Source organism: Panthera leo, chromosome F2, assembly GCF_018350215.1.
Source record: "Panthera leo isolate Ple1 chromosome F2, P.leo_Ple1_pat1.1, whole genome shotgun sequence".
NCBI lineage: Eukaryota > Metazoa > Chordata > Mammalia > Carnivora > Felidae > Panthera > Panthera leo.
Genome location: NC_056695.1, coordinates 20,410,629 through 20,427,496, shown reverse-complemented (window position 1 = coordinate 20,427,496; position 16,868 = coordinate 20,410,629).

Genomic DNA, 16,868 nt, shown 5'->3' with positions numbered 1-16,868 from the left:
TCATCTGAGGAGCACCTTAAAACAAAGGGGCAAAAGGTGGTTCAGCAAATTTAGTTAATTGCTTAACTTAATATTCAATGGTCAGCCTTTTACGACTAATATGAAGAACTTTATAATTTAAGATAGTACAGGGAAGCTGTGAGCTCAGCCTCCCTCACCTACATGAAATAGCACAAGTATTAATAGGTCCTTCAGATGCTCAATCCTTGCTCGAAAGTGTCAGGAGAACATGGGGGGCTCCTGGCTGGCTCAGTAGGTCAAGCAGGTGACTCTCAATTTCAAGGTCAGAGTTTAAGTCCCACATTGGGCATGGAGCTTAAAAAATAAATAAATAAATAAATAAATAAATAAATAAATAAATAAATAAATGGATGAGGGAAAGAAGAACAACAATGAAGAGGAGGAGGAGGAGGAAAATGACGAAAGAAAGAAAGAAAGAAAGAAAGAAAAAGAAAAAGGAAGGAAGAACATAGGAAAGTATGTATTCCTGGAGTGCTTTGATGGCTCGGTCAATTACGCATGTGACCCTCGATTTTGGCTCAGGTCATGATCTCATGGTTCATGAGATCAAGCCCTGCATCAGGTTCTGTGCTGACAACTCGGAGACTGCTTGAGATTCACTGTCTCCTTCTCTCTGCCCCTCCCCCACCCTCTCTTTCTCTCTCAAATAATAAATAAACTTAAAAAACAAACAAAACAAACAAAAAAAACCACTATGTATTCCTGAAGTCCATCAAACAGAACAGTAACTAAAGAAAACATAAAATGTTAAAAAAAAAAAGCATAAAATGTGATACAACCCTTATCAAAAACAATACCTGTTTTAAGTCAACTTTTTTTGAAAAATTCAATGAGTATTTTAGAAATCACCTTCAGACAATAATGTGGGGTAGATCAATAGATACTTTTACCACATTATCTTCATTTTTTTATGAACAGCCTTAAGCCAGAAATCAGGAATTTGTTATTTGAAGTCTAGGATAAGAAATGACTCCTCTAATAGATCTATAGCATCTGCCCAAACATTTTGAGAAGGTTGTAGAACAAAAACAGAGTTAGACCATAAACAAATAAATGGCTTTTTAAATTAAACAATGGGATGGTCCCAAATATTCCATATGCCCTCCCCAAAATGCCCATTGATAAGGATATTTGCTGCTACTACGAACAAAAGGGATGCTGGAAAACCAATGTTCCCCCCTTTGGCAAGGAACAATCTTATAGATAATGAGACAGTTAAAGGGAGAAGGTAGCACCCACCTTCTAATTCTTTCCCTAGAACTCACAAGAATTATCATGAGCTATTCTGGGCCTCACTCACTATCTTCTTACAATTTGGGCACTACACTTTTAATAATAACACTGCAAGTAGGTTCATCACTCTCCTTTGGAATCAGTAAAAAAAAAAAAAGAAAAAGAAAAAGAAAGAAAGAAAGAAAAACAACTTAAGTGGTGGATTTTTCCAACAGCCCTGACATCCTCCAAGTCCTAGCTGCTGCGACTCTTGATCTTTTCACTGAAAACATTCTTCCCTGGTGATACCACATTAGCTTAAACTCCATGAGGAGAAAGAGTTTTTATACAAATGGAAGTGACAGGTTAAGATTTCCTAGTAACTAAAGCAATTAAACACACTCAGACACACACACACGCGTGCACGCACACACACACACACAATCTGATTAAAAAATAGGCAGAGGGCATTTTTCTAAAGAAGACACGCAGATGGTAACAGATACATGAAAACATGCTCAACATCAGTCATCATTAGGGAAATGCAAATCAAACCCACTCTGAGATATCACCTGTCAAAATGGCTAGACTCAAAAAGACAAGCAATAACAAGTGTTGGTGAGGATGTGGAGAAAAGGGAACCCTCCTGCACTACTGGGGGCGGGGGATATGAATTGGTGAGGCCACTATGGAAAACAAGAAGGGTCTCTTCATGAAATTCCTGAGATTGTACCTATTCATAATCAGATCATAGCCAATTTGGATACAAATACATAAAGCTGACACAACTCGAGGATTTCTGTGAGGTACCAGACTCCTAATGAGCCAACAATTTACCACCATTTTCTGGATTACTGGGGTTGAGAACATCAAGGTTTAAACTGACCCATCCCAATTTTTACTCAGGCCTTCATAGTACCCTTAAAACCTGAAGAAAAGGAAGAATTAAGGCCCATGCTAAAAGGAATAATGGACAAATGACTCAATTCACCCTGTACTGGTCCTTAAAACGCTCCTATCCTGCTCATTGAGTAACTCAGTAAATGGGTGTACAGATGTAGCCACCACCTCAGGCCCATCATTAATAAAATTATACCCCATATTTTGTGGTGCCAATTCCAAATACTATTCTTATGCTAACCCTACCCACAGCTGGGTAGGGTTCTACATTCTGTCTTCTTCAGAACTTGTTCTCTTAAATTCAAATTAATATGTTTACCTGTCCTTGGAAGAACCCACGGTATACATGCATTATTATGACTCAGAGATTCCCTGTCCTTACCTTTCACAAGCTCTTAATTAGGACCTCAAAGTTGGGCTGTAGGATGAGATTTTACTAAGCTCTAAAGATTAGAAAAGTGTGAAATAAATTCTATCTACTTTCTGACTTTTGGCACAAAAGGACAAAAAAATTGTAATTCTCTCCAGCAAAATTTTATTATCTGGGGCATGAGTTGTCTCAGGCAAGTCACTTATCTCTGATTGACTGACTACAGGCCATCAGAGCTTCCCAAGACTCCCTGCTTAAAAATTATGCTAGGTCTCACAAGGCATTGTAGACCAGAGTTCCCAGCTTCCCTGAAATTGCTTCTCCTTTATGACCAGACTAAATCCTTGGTGACAGAGCCCCCCCTCTCCTGGGAACACGAGCACGAATTCACATTTTGGTGACTAGAGCTAGCTCTTCAACCATCCTCTATCCTTGGTCAGTCTAATTTACCATAAGTTTTAGAATCTTTCCTGAACTTAATGGTCCCCCAAGCTGTACAACCTTTGTTACTTAGTGAAATGCACAACATTCCTAGTTGAGCCAGCTTACATCCTCTGAAATATTGTTACTTTCTCCTATATATATTTCTAGTCAGCACTGTAAGCCTTTGAATCCTGCTATGTTCCTTCCATCTCAGAAGTAGGGAAAGTGCATTTTCCTGGGCATTTGTACAAGAACCATTCACACCCCGTTGCAGACTTACTAGAAATACCTTTGGACAGTCCACACTTGGCCCTGATACTTGTAGATGGATCATATCTACAGACAGAAACGGTAAGTGATCAGGATATGCCATAGAGATCTCAGAATCATTCTTCAAATACTATTCTTCACAGCACAGATGGCAGAATTAATTGCCCTCACCAGAACCTGCCAACCAGCTAGAGAAAAGAGTTAATATACAGATAGTAGATATGCCTTGAGGTGACAATGATGTCTGGGTTCTTTGGAAACAGTGAGGCTGTCTCAGTTCAGTGGGGATTCCTAACAAGGCCAAGGGCCTCCACAATACCCTAATACTACCAAAGAAATAAGTTGTGTCTAAGGCACACTAGATGTTAAGAGAAATGCCCTGTCCATTTACCCCAAGCAGGGGGCCCTTGCGATAGTGGGCCATGGAACTAACCAAAAACCCACTAACTTGTAGGGTTCCAAAGCAGTCATTATAGAATGCCAAGATTAGGCCCCAGTATCAGAGTAGAGAGATCTGGATGTAAAATGCATGAAGATCCTCTCTAGTGTTCTCAAGACAGCTTTTTGGAAACCGGAACCTCTTGCAGAGAACCTTGCGGAGATTTCAGATGAGACCACCACCATTGCAAGGACACACTGGTCGTCATTCTAATGTCTGAGGTGGTCCCTGAGGACACCTTGCCTGCAATCGATATACTCCAGGCAAAAGCAAATCATTAGAGGTAGGGCATGGACAAGAGCCCCAACCTCAAGCCCCATTTGAATCCATCCAAATGGGCTTCAGATAATTACACCCTGCAGTGGGATATGAATGTGTTCTCGTTGCTGTGTGCTTTTTTCAGGGTGCATCAAAACATTTCACCCTCAGAGTGAGGGCTCTGACAATACACGAAACAGCACATTCTGTATGATTCCATTTGTGTGATGTTATAGAACAGGTAAAACTCATCCGTGGGGCCAGGGAACTCAATAAAAAAGGTCTCTGGGATGGTTAAATACAGGGATTACCTGGGAAGGGGCTTTAAGGACTTTCTGGGGTGATGCATTCCATATTTTGACAAGGAGCAGGGATACACCGATTTACACAGCTGCCCAAACTCACGGTACACTTAAGACGCATGCATTTTGTCATATATAAATTGTACTTTAAAAACAAAGAACCACAAACATTGAGCTTCGGCTAAAGATATTTATGCTGAAATTATTTAGGCATGAAGTGATGGCCACAGCAGCTCCCTATTCCTTTTAAAGACTTCCTATTACTCCTTCAATAGACTTGCAAGTAAGGCAGTAAGGACTTACAAGTGTTCCTTGTAAGACCTGGCTTCTACTGATTCTGTGACCCCCTCAGCTGTCTCCTCCATACCAGGCATCCCTCAGCCCTGAGAAGTTGCCGTCCTCCCTCCAGGCCTCAGGGCCTTGGCCCCAAGCGTCCTCTCTATCTGGAAACCGCTTGCTCTCATCACCTAATTAACTTCTGCAGATCTTTCCAATCTTACAGGGCAGGGGAACCTTTCCTGCCCTCCCTGCATAGGTCAGGACAGGCTCCTCTTCCCCTTTTGTTGCTGCTTCATATTTTCTTCTTTGCTGTCATCATAGATAACATCTGCACATTCATCAAGTAATCACACCAATGTTTCTCTTCCTCATAGGACTGTTATGGGGACCAGCGCCGGACAGGGCTACTTGGCTCAGACTTGTATTCCCCAGAAGAGCATGGAAGTTTTTTTTTGCATCCCATGTCCATGAAATACAGCCAGATCAACACTAAACCATCCTACTCACCTAGAAAACTGATTTGAGGATTAACACAACACTCTGCACAACCTGATCCAGAGAACTCAGCAGGTAGACGGTGCAGAGAGGTGAAATAGGGGAGAGAGAAGCCCCAGAGGGCAGGGAGCTGATTTTGCTTGTGGAGAGAGGACGGGGAAAAGCACCCCCACCCCCTCTCCAAAGTGCTGGAGAGAAAGTGGAAGAGTGGAAAGAGCCGCAGGGACTGAACAAAAAAGGTAGAAAGGAGAGGGTTTAAATTCCATTAAGACTCGATAGACGGGGGAGCGCAGAGTCTGAAACGCCGCAGCTCCATACCTGGTGGTGCTCTGGTGGGAAGGGCGAATCCCCAGGAGCAGAGTGGAGTCTGGGAGGTTCTCGGACCACACGGGTAGAGGGGGTTCCCCTGCTGGGAGGACATTAGGTAGAGGCTGTGTCCCACCTGGTCCCAGCCGACCCCAGAGAACAACCACATTCGCTGGCGCTGGAACAAAGACGTCAAGGGGGAAGCCTGGTGCCAGACGTGTGTTCTGACTTACCATAATCCCTGAAACGCTGCTGCTACTCTGTCGCGTGAACTTTTTCTGGGGCGGGCTGGCACCCCACTGCAGGCTCTGGGCACGGGCGACAGCACGGTCCCACGAACGTTCCTGGGTGCGGCCCTCCCACAGAAGGTCTGAGCAGGTCAAAGCCGCAGTTCCTCAGAAGTGAGGGGTTGGGAAACACAGCATCTGAGATAAAACTCAGGAGGGAGGTGCCGCCTGGCAACCTGACAGTTTGGTCACAGACAAACGGGGAGTGGACGGAAGCCGAATACAAAGGACGGGTGAGCCATTTTCACCCCTGCCGCGCATGCGCGTACACACCCATAGCCCCCACGACAATCTACTCCATTAGGCTAAGCAGCGCCATCTGGTGTAGAACGGAGCCTACACTAAGCTCCGCCCAACTGAGCCAACCTCGCTCTTGAGGAACACAAGTCTCTCCACCTGCTCAGTTTACAGACTATAAAGTGCTTCATAGTTTGACTTCTAGGGGAAAGCAATGTAATTTCAATTGCATTTCAGTCTGTTTGCTGGTCTACCTATTCAATTTTATTTCTTTTTCATTTCTTTTCTTCTTCTTGAATACAGAAAGAGAAACAATTATTTTTTTTCAATATATGAAATTTATGGTCAAATTGGTTGAGAAAAAATTATTTTTATTTTCCATTTTTATTAAAAATATTTTTCTTTACTATTTCTCTACTATAGTTTTTACTTTTTTGTAAATTTGTCAAATTCTATTTTATTTCCATCATTTCATTTTATATTCCATTGTATTCATTTTTTCAAATTGACAAATCTTTTCCTTTTTTTTTTTAATCCCCCTTTTTTCTCTATCAAGCTCTCTTTAAAAACCAGACCAAAACACACTTAGGATCTAGCATCATTTATTTGATTTTTTTTGTCTGTTGTTTTTAATTTTATAATTTTAACGTTTTCCTTATTAATTCCTTTTCTTCCTTCAAAATGACAAAACAGGGGCACCTGGGTGGCTCAGTCGGTTAAGCGGCCGACTTCGGCTCAGGTCATGATCTTGCGGTCCGTGAGTTCGAGCCCCACGTCGGGCTCTGTGCTGACAGCTCAGAGCCTGGAGCCCGTTTCAGATTCTGTGTCTCCCTCTCTGACCCTCCCCCGTTCATGCTCTGTCTCTCTCTGTCTCAAAAATAAATAAAACGTTAAAAAAAAATTCAAAATGACAAAACAAGGAATTCACCCCAAAAGAAAGCAGAAGAAGAAACAACAGCCAGGGACTTAATCAACACAGATACAAGCAAGATGTCTGAACCAGAATTTAGAATCACGATAATAAGAGTATTAGTTGGGCTTGAAAATAGATTAGAATCCCTTTCTGCGGAGATAAAAGAAGTAAAAGCTAGTCAGGATGAAATAAAAAATGTTATAACTGAGCTGGAATCCTGAATGGATGTCATGGTGGTAAAGATGGAAGAGAAAGAGCAATGAGCAAATCAGCATTATAGAGGACAAATTTATGGAGAATAATGAAGCAGAAAAAAAGAGGGAGGCTAAGGCAAAAGAAACTATTTAAGAGTTAGAGAAATCAACTTTTTCTTAAAGGAAAAAGGAACAACATCAGAATCATAGGGGTCCCAGAAGATGAAGAGAGAGAAAAGGGGTAGCCTTCTATGTGAGCAAATCATAGCAGAAAACTTTCCTAACCTGGGGAAAGACACAGACATCAAAATCCAGGAAGCGCAGAGGACTCCCATTAGATTCAACAAAAACCAGCCATCAACAAGGCATATCATAGTCAAATTCACAAAATACTCAGGCAAGGAAAGAATCATGAAAGCAGCAAGGGAAAAAAAGTCCCTAACCTATAGGGGAAGGCAGATCAGATATGCAGCAGACCTATCCACAGAAACTTGGCAGGCCAGAAAGGAGTGGCAGGATATATTCAATGTGCTGAATCAGACAATATACAGCTGAGAATTCTTTATCCAGCAAGGCTGTCATTCAAAATAGAGAGGAGAGATTAAAAGTTTCCCAGACAAACAAAAACTAAAGGAGCTCATGACCAGTAAACCAGCCCTGCAAGAAACCTTAAGGGGTACTCTCTGAGGGGAGAAAAGAAGAAGAAGGAAAAAAAAAAAAAAAAAAGACCAAAAGCAACAAAGACTAGAAAGAACCAGAGAACACCACCAGAAACTCCAACTCTACAAGCAACATAATGGCAGTAAATTCATATTTTTCAGTACTCATTCTAAATGTTAATGGACTAAATGCTCCAATCAAAAGACATAGGGTAACAGAATGAATAAGAAAATAAGATCCATCTATATCTTGTTTACAAGAGACCCACTTTAGACCTAAAGACACCTTTAATCTAGACTTTAAAATAAAGATTGTAACAAGAGATGAAGAAGGGAATTATATCATAATTAAGGGGTCTACCCACCAAGAAGACCTAACAATTGTAAACATTTATGCTCCAAATGTGAAAGCACACAAATATATAAATCAATTAATCACAAACATAAAGAAACTCATTGATAATAATACCATAATAGTAGGGGACTTCAACATCCCACTTACAACAATGGACAGATCTTCTAAACAGAAAATCAACATGGAAACAATGGCTTTGAATGACACCATGGATCAGATGGACCTAACAGACATATTCCGAACATTTCATCCTAAAGCAACAGCATACACATTCTTCTCCAGTGCACATGGAACATTCTCCAGAATAGATCACATATTGGGACACAAATCAGCCCTCAACAAGTACAAAAAGATCGAGATCATACTGTGCATATTTTCAGACCACAACACAATGAAACTCGAAATCAACCACAAGAAAAAATTTGGAAAGATAACAAATACTTGGAGACTAAAGAACATCCTACTAAAGAATGAATGGGCTAACCAAGAAGTTAAAGAGGAAATTAAAAAGTACGTGGAAGCCAATGAAAATGATAATACCACAGCCCAAAACCTCTGGGATGCAGCAAAGGTGGTCATGAGAGGAAAGTATATAGCAATCCAGGCCTTCCTAAAGAAGGAAGAAAGGTCTCAGATATACAACCTAACCTTACACCTTAAAGAGCTGGAAAAAGAACAGCAAATAAAACCCCAAACAAGCAGAAGACAGGAAATAATAAAGATTAGAGCAGAAATCAATGCTATTGAAACCAAAAAAACAGTAGAACAGATAGATGAAACCAGAAGCTGATTCTTTGAAAGAATTAACAAACTTGATAAACCTCTAGCCAGTTTGATCAAAAAGAAAAAGGAAAGAACACAAATAAATAAAATCAAGAATGAAAGAGGAGAGATCAAATCAGCAGAGCAGAAATAAAAAACAATAATAAAAGAATATTAGGAGGAATTATACGCCAATAAAATGGGCAATCTGGAAGAAATAGACAAATTCCTAGAAACATAAACTACCAAAACGGAAACAGGAAGAAATAGAAAATTTGAACAGACCCAAAACCGGTAAAGAAATTGCATTAGTAATCAAAAATCTCCCCAAAAACAAGAGTCCAGGGCCAGATGACATTCCAGGGGAATTCTAGCAAGTAATTAAAGAAGGGTTAACACCTATTCTCTTGAAGCTGTTCCAAAAAATAGAAATGGAAGGAAAACTTCCAAACTCTTTCTATGAAGCCAGCATTACTTTGATTCCAAAACCAAACAAAGATCCCACTATAGACCAATTTCCCTGATGAACATGGATGCAAAAATCAACAACATATTAGCCAACCGGATCCAACAATACATTAAAAAAATTATTAACCACGACCAAGTGGGATTTATACCTGGGATGCAGGGCTGGTTGGTTCAATATCTGCAAAACAATCAATGTGATTCATCACATCAATAAAAGAAAATACAATAACCACATGATCTTGCCAATAGATGCAGACACAGCATGTGACAAAATACAGCATCCTTTCTTGATAAAAACCCTCAAGAAAGTACGGATAGAAGGATCATACCTCGAGATCATAAAAGCCATATATGAAAGACCCAACGCTAATATCCTCAAAGGGGAAAAACTGAGAGCTTTCCCCCTAAGGTCTATATATATTCATATTATATATATATATTCATACACATATATGTTCATATTATATATATTCATATATATTCATGTTATAGATTCATACATATTCATATATATTCATATAATATATATTCGTATTTATATTCATATAATATATATACTCATATAACATATATTCATATAATATATATACTCATATATATTCATATAATATATATACTCATATATATTCATATAATATATATACTCATATATATTCATATAATATATATTCATAAATATATTTATATAATATATATACTCATGTATATTCATATAATATACACATTAATATGATATATATCTTCATATAATATATTCATATAATATATGAGTCTATACATATAATATATATTCATATTATATATTCATATATATTCATGTTATATATATTCATATTATGTATATTCATATAATATATATTCATATAATATATTCACATATATGTATTCATATAATATATATTCATATATATATTCATATGTATTCATATATGTATATATATATTCATCGAGGATTTTGATGGCTTTCCTGTCTTCCGTTTAGGTCTTTAATCCATTTTGAGTTTATTTTTGTGTATGGGGTAAGAAAGTGGTCCAGGTTCATTTTTCTGCATGTCACTGTCCAGTTTTCCCAGCACCACTCGCTGAAGAGACTGTCTTTATTCCATTGGATGTTCTTTCCTGCTTTGTCAAAGATTAGTTGGCCATACTTTTGTGGGTCCATTTCTGGGTTCTCTATTCTGTTCCATTGATCTGAATATCTGTTTTTGTGCTAGTACCATACTGTCTTGATGATTACAGCTTTGTAATACAGCTTAAGTCTGGGATTGTGATGTCTCCAGCTTTCCTTTTCCTTTTCAAGATTGCTTTGGCTATTCGGGGTCTTTTATGGTGCCATATAAATTTTAGGATTGTTTGTTGTAGCTCTGTGAAGAATGCTGGTGTTATTTTGATAGGTATTGCCTTGAATATGTAGATTGCTTTGGGTAGTATTGACATTTTAACAATATTTGTTCTTCCTATCCAGGAGCATGGAATATTTTTCCATAGCTTTCTATAGCTATGAAGGAAGAAGCTCCTTGTTTCCCCGGCTTTGTTTTAATAAACAGAAGCTTCTCCGAAAAAAAAAAAAAAAAAAAAGAGGTATTTTGCGGAGGCCAACTCTGCTCTGATAACATGTTATAAGGAAACAGACAACAGGAGTAGAGTCAGAACTAGAGTTAACACTGGACCTATACACACACCTACACATGCACAACTTACAGGCTTTAGTTGGAATGAAATACGAATTTATGAGTTAGCAGTTGCCTTCTGTTTAAAGCACTACTTTGTTCCTGATGCTTGGATACAATTCCTAATGCCTCTGTTATCTAAGGCAGGCCCTGGTTATGGCTGCATGAAACCAGTCTAACTACCTAATTCTGCTAAGAAAACCAAATCTGTCAGTCTGGTTATTTTATGCCCTGTGGTCGGAACAATCCGTAAACGAAACAGCCTCTATAAGACAGAACACTGGAGAACAGTTTCGTTCGTTGGCAGAGGCAATGACTGGACATTCTCTGGAAGAAGTCTGAGGATTCCTTCCTAGGTAATACATCTGTCCTTCATCCAAACTTCACTTCCTGGCATAATGGCTCCAGAAACAGTGGAGCAGTTCAACCGGCTGCTTTTGGAGAAAGGACTGAAGCCAATCCCAATGAAAACAGTTTCCCTGCTCCCTGTCTTGGCCATCAAGCACAAACACGATCACTCTGTGGGTTAAATGGGCCCTGCTGAGAGTCTGCTGGCGCACCATCTGTGGAACAACTTGCAGACCACGAGGCGGACTCTGGCTAAGACAAAGGCAAGAAGGCAACAGGGAAAACAGCCCACAGAGAGCCCTTAGCACACTAACATGCAAAGCAAGGGCCTTCCCCGGGTGGCCTCCCCCCCAAAATAAAAATAAAAATAAATTCATATATATATGAATAAAGAAAGGAAGAAAAAACTCATATATATATTCATATATAAACATTTCTTCCTCAACACATCTCCAGAGGCAAGGGAAACAAAAGCAAAAATGGGGGCGCCTGGGTGGCTCAGTCGGTTAAGGGTCCGACTTCGGCTCAGGTCATGATCTTACGGTCCGTGGGTTCGGACCCTGCGTCGGGCTCTGTGCTGACAGCTCAGAGCCTGGAGCCTGTTTCAGATTTTGTGTTTCCCTCTCTCTGACCCTCCCCTGTTCATGCTCTGTCTCTCTCTGTCTCAAAAATAAATAAATGTTAAAAAATAAAAATTAAAAAAAAAACAAAAGCAAAAATGAACTATTGGGACCTCATCAAAATAAAAAGCTTCTGCACAACAAAGGAAACAATCAGCAAAACTAAAAGGCAACCAACAGAATGGGAGAAGATATTTGCAAACAACGTATCAGATAAAGGGTTGGTATCCAAAACCTATAAAGAATTTACCAACCTTGGGGCGCCTGGGTAGCTCAGTCGGTTGAGTGGCCAACTTCAGCTCAGGTCATGATCTCGCGGCCCGTGAGTTCCAGCCCCGTGTCGGGCTCTGTGCTGACCGCTCAGAGCCTGGAGCCTGTTTCGGAGTCTGTGTCTCCCTCTCTCTGACCCTCCCCTGTTCATGCTCTGTCTCTCTCTGTCTCAAAAATAAATAAACGTTAAAAAAAAATTAAAAATAAAAGAATTTATCAACCTCAACACCTGAAAAGCAAATAATCCAGTGAAGAAATGGGCAAAAGACATGAATAGACACTTCTCCAAAGAAGACATCCAGATGGCCAACCGACACATGAAAAAATGCTCAACATCACTCATCCTGAGGGAAATACAAATCAAAAACACACTGAGATACCACCTCACACCTGTCAGAATGGCTCACATTAACAACTCAGGCAACAACACATGTTGGCGAGGATGCAGAGAAAGAGGATCTCTTTTGCATTGTTGGTAGGAATGCAAGCTGGTGCGGCCACTCTGGAAAACAGTATAGAGGTTCCTCAAAAAATTAAAAACAGAACTACCCTATGACTCAGCAATGGCACTACTAGGTATTTCTCCAAGGGATACAGGTGTGCTGTTTCAAAGGGGCACACACACCCCAATGTTTATAGCAGCACTATCAACAATAGCCAAAGTATGGAAAGACCCCAAATGTCCATGGATGGATGAATGGATAAAGTAGATGTGGTATATATATATAATGGAGTATTACTGGGCAATCAAAAAGAATGAAATCTTGCCATTTGCAACTACATGAATGGAACTAGAGGGTATTATGCTAAGCAAAATTAGTCAGAGAAAGACAAATATCACATGACTTCACTCATATGAGAACTTTAAGATACTAAACAGATGACCATACATATCTAGATATAAAAATAATATAAAAACACGGAGGTAAGGGGCACCTGGGTGGCTCAGTCGGTTGAGCATCTGACTGCGGCTCAGGTCATGATCTGAGTTCAAGTTTCTGAGTTCAAGTCCTGCATTGGGCTATGTGCTGACAGCTCAGAGCCTGGAGCCTGCTTCAGATTCTGTCTCTCTCCCTCTCTCTCTGCCCCTCCCCCACTCACATTCTATCTCTCTCTCCTTCAAAAATAAATAAACATTTTAAAAAATTAAAAAAAAAACCAGGGAGGTGGACAGAACATAAGAGACTCTTAAATATGGAGAACAAACAGGATATCTGGAGGGATTAAGGGGGGGGGGTGGGTTAAATGAGTAAGGGGCATTGAGGAATCTACTCCTGCAATCATTGTTGCACTATATGCTACCTAACTTGGATGTAAATTAAAAAAAAAAAAAAAAATTTTTTTTTCTTAAAGTAGAAAACAAAACAAAACAAAATTGTATTCCCTGTGTCTGGCTTGGTACCCAGCTCATCAATAGCTAGGGATTCAGGAAGTTCATTGGATAAATGACTAAGAGCAAATTAAAATAAGGTACCACGTGTCACGTGAAAGATAGCTTTAAAGGACTGGCAATATTCAGTATTAGATGAGGGTGTGGAGGAGCAAGGCATTTGCACTCATTCTTGGTGGAGGTATAAATCGATACAACTCAAATACCTATCAAAATGTTCAATGTTGATACCTGTGGATCCAGCAATTTCACACCTAGGTATTTATTTTACACGCACAGCAACAAAAATATGTATTTGTGTAATAATGTTCCCAGAAGTTGTTTGAAGCGTTGAAAAACTGAGAACAACTTAAATACCTTTCCAGACGAGGCTGAAAAACAAAATGAATTTCTGTAGTGTGCAGCCATTAGAAGGAATGTAGTGAATCCTAATGTACTGATAGGAGCCACTATCTATTTCACTGATAGTGAGACAAAGCTACCCAGAAGTATAAAATATAATCTCATTTTGTTAAAAAAAAAAAAAGCTACATATATAAACAACTTAAAAGTATGATATTTCTTTCTCTCTCACTCTCTCTCACAAATAAATAAGCATTAAAAATTTTTTAAGGGGCGCCTGGGTGGCTCAATGGGTTTGGTTAAGCGATTGACCGGCTCAGGTCATGATCTCACGGTTTGTGAGTTCGAGCCCCCTGTGGGGCTCTGTGCTGACAGCTCAGAGCCTGGAGTCTGCTTCAGATTCCATGCCGCCCTCTCTGCCCCTCCTCCACTCATGCTCTCTATTTCTCTCTTTCTCCTCTCAAAAATAAACATAACCAAAAAATTTAAAGAAATAAAAGTACGGTATTTTTAACAAGAAGAATGGGGGTAGGGAATAAACAAAGCTACTAATCAGTTTTACCTTCGAGAGTAGGGAGGCCGTCAAGGACTCCTACTATTTATCGATTACTCTAAACCAGCAACCTTAATTTTTGTTTAATGTCTTATTAAACTCTAGATTATTTGCATAACTAGACTTGAGGGTAAGGTTCATGTTGCTTCTGCTGAAATAACGCTACAACCGGTGAGTGGCTGCACTGGAAAATGGCCTCCCGAGGACCTGCCATCCCCAGACCACCCAAGTGTCGGCGCCCGTCTTTAAATCCTACAGGTGACGTCTGGGACGAGGGAAGATGGAGTAACACAAGTGGGGAGTGGAGTCCTGGGGCTGGCATGCCTCCCGAGGGAAGCCGGCAGCAGGACTCACTCGGCTTTTCCAAGTGCAAGTTCCTCCCTGGAGCTGCTTGCTGTCCCTTGAGAAAAGATTCGTCGGGCACTCTTCACTTGCTCAGACTGGTAGCCAAGCTCTCTTAAGAACCGGAGTATTGAGGCAGCACGAGGAGAGAAGGGAAACCCTGAGCTCCTAGTCATCCCATCAGGGAGGCGCAAGTACCGCTCTCTCATCTCGGATCCCCGTGCGCCTGCAAACCGGTCTGCACCCGGGCAGAGCGGGCCTCGCCGAGCGCGGCGCCGTGAGCCCACCCCGCACGTGGGCGCGGCAGCCGGCGGGGCCCACGAAGGCCGCGGGGTCCCGCGCCTGCCTTCCGTCCCGCCGCACGGCTCGTGCGGGCTGCAAAGGCGCCCGCCCCGCTGCTGCTGCTCGCGAAGGTCGGGGCGGTCACGGAGGAAGCTACGCGCTCGGCCACAGGTCACTCTCCTCCGCCAGCTTTGGGACCTGTCGCGGCGTCTCGTGGCCGGCTAGACGTTTCCTCCTTTCCTGCCCTCCCCCTTTAGTAACCCACCCAAGGCCAGCCCCGGCGGGAGGGTATACGCCCCATTTTGCAAAGAAGCAGCGGGCCGGAGTGGCGGGGAACCTGGCCAAGATCACCGGGCATTACAAGGGTTTCTCTCCCACCCTAGATGCTTCCATGTGAATGTGAATGGGCCTAAGTGCTCCTTTCTTTCCCTCAATGGCCGGCCCGGAGAAGAAAGGTGCGGTCTTTGAGCGCCAGGTATGGGTCTGGACCTTGCTTTCCAGGGACCGGTGCATCCGAGGTCGCGAGCCTTCCGCGGGGGCAGCCGTGGCGGAGCGGGGGGCCGGAGCTCCCACATCCGAAGTTACTGGAGAAATAAACTCCGCAAAGAGGGCTAAACGACCCCCCGGGCACTTCGGAGGCGTCCCGGACGCCGAGCCCACCGCGTCCAGCTGCACCCACCCGGGATCCGCGAGGCGCCGCTTCCCAGCCCTTAGGGCGGTGCTAGGCTCCCCACGAGGTATCAGGGGTAAAAGTCCCCTTGGTCCTCGGGGCTTGACGCCGTCTTCGGCCGGGCGCAGTTCTTGAGAGCTCAAAGCCGAGAGGCAGAGGCGAGACCCCGGGACGCGGGTCGCAGCCTTACCGGGCGAGCTCGGGGTTGGCGTGTGCACCCGGGGGTTTATCTGGGACCCTCGGCAACTCCGGCCCAGGCTTTTTGCTCCCCCTCCTGGCAAGCCTGGAGGGGCAATAGTGCCAGCGGCAGAGCGGAGGGCGAGCGCTCTGGCAGGGTCCCGGGAGGGGTTGGAGACCTGAGGAGTTAAACACGCGACCCCAGGGGACTGGAGGGCTAGTGGAGCCTCGGCCAATGGCTGCGGTGGGCGGGGAGGAGACCCGCCCGAGACCCGCCGGAGACCTGCGTGGGCCGCGTCCCTTCCCCACCCTCGCCCTCTCTATGCCCCGCGGCCCCGCCCGCCCGCCGCCCTCTTAAACCCCGCTCGACCCTCCCGACCCGCCCGTCGCCTACCAGTGCGGAGCCTGCGCCGCCCTCAGGGTCCTGGAGGCGCTCGACTGGCGGCGGCGCTCTCGAAGGTGGGTGCCGGGCTGGGGCGCCGCGGTGGCCCGGGGCCGTCGTCAGCCGGGGAGGCTGGGGAGCGCAGGAAGCGGGCGCGAGCGTAGCTCGTCTTGGGTGGCCTTTTTGCCCTCTTGGGGCTTTCACTCCTTAAGTGGCTTTCAACCCTCGAGTGGCATATCCTCGCGGTCAGGGGAGGCCAAGAGCCGAGCGCCTTTGGGGGCTTAGGAGGAGACAGGCAGATGCCCTCGTCGTGGCTGACCTCTTCTCCTGACCCCGTGTTCTTTAATTTCGGAGTCACGACCCTGCTGGGTTTCCTTATTGGGCTCATTGATCTTGCCCTCGAGCCCCGCCGGCCCTGAAGGGGCTCCATTCCTCGGCCTTGGTGAACTTGTGTCCATTAAAACTCCATCCTTTCGGGGTGGGAGCGGTAGCTGCCGAGGCTTCTCTCCCACTTGGCCTGGGACTCGACCCAGGTTCCCTAAACCCGCAGGTGGAGTGACCAGAGTTCCCACAGGGACTTGGGGAAGGTGGCGGGACTCGGCCATGTGGCAAACCCGGCGCCGGCTGCGGAGCTCCGAGGGGAGCCGAAGGTGGCGCCCTCCTCCTCCTCGG